Source organism: Limulus polyphemus, unplaced genomic scaffold (assembly GCF_000517525.1).
Source record: "Limulus polyphemus unplaced genomic scaffold, Limulus_polyphemus-2.1.2 Scaffold335, whole genome shotgun sequence".
Classification (NCBI taxonomy): Eukaryota; Metazoa; Arthropoda; class Merostomata; order Xiphosura; family Limulidae; genus Limulus; species Limulus polyphemus.
Window position 1 is genome coordinate 435,768 of NW_013665945.1, and position 1,033 is coordinate 436,800.

Here is a 1,033-nt window from a genome sequence, read left to right on the forward strand (position 1 = left end):
TTGTTGTTGGGCTTAGGATTCTTCTACAGTAGGTGTCTGTCACTTGTTAGCGATAAATTCAAAGATAAATGAACAGCATAACTTCAGTAGTTTTCAAAATAAAACACATATTCAGAACAAGTTAAACGTATGTATAACAAAGTCTTCACACTATAGAGATTACAGGCATATCATAAGCATTATATGCATAGTGATCTTCTTCTTGTCAAAAGGCCACTTAGGTTTATTCAGTTACTTTAGAATTTCAGTTGACAAGCCGAACTCTCTTCTCTATTACTAATCGGGCCCGGCATGGCCAGGTGGTTAGAGCACTCGACTCTAAATCTGAGGGTCGCAGGTTCGAATCCCCGTTACATCAAACATGCTCGCTCTTTCAGCTGTGGGGGCGTTATAATGTGACAGCCAATCCCACTATTCGTTAGTAAAAGAGTAGACGAAGAGTTGGCGATGGGTGGTGATGACTAGCTGCTTTCCCTCTAGTCTTACACTGCTAAATTAGGGATGACTAGTGCAGATAGCCCTCGTGTAACTTTGCGCGAAATTCAAAACAAACAAACAGACTATTACTAGTATTCTGTGTGTGATTTACTTACAATTGTGGCGCGAGTTACCGTAATCGTTTGGTCTTCTTTCTTCGAAATATCCTCTGTTCATTTTGTCAAAGTGCACTCAGCTGATTCAATTACTTTAAACCACGCTTTGACGGAATAAATTCTTCTTCTTATCTCCTTTTCTATAGTTAGTCTTACTTTAACATGTTAAACGTTAGGCCTATCACTTCTACGGTAGTTAACTTCACGCCGAACTTTTCTTTGGCCTGTAACTTTACTCTCCTTTGCTTATATCTGTCCGCTTTTAACTCTTATTATAACAAACACCAAACAATAATAAAATATTCACTCACAAAAATAAGTTAATTAATAATCTCTAAACTAAACAGCCTTTTATATCATGACACCGTGTCCCATGACTTTTGGTAGGATAGTGTATATATATCTATCTATATATATATATATATATTAATATGAACCGT

General features: G+C 36.8%; 1 protein-coding gene across 9 annotated transcripts in view; it reads right to left on the reverse strand.

Moving 5' to 3' along the window:
* LOC106457467 (Down syndrome cell adhesion molecule-like protein Dscam2) overlaps positions 1–1,033 on the reverse strand; it is a 125,614-nt gene that overhangs the window by 71,243 nt on the left and 53,338 nt on the right. The window lies entirely within an intron of this gene.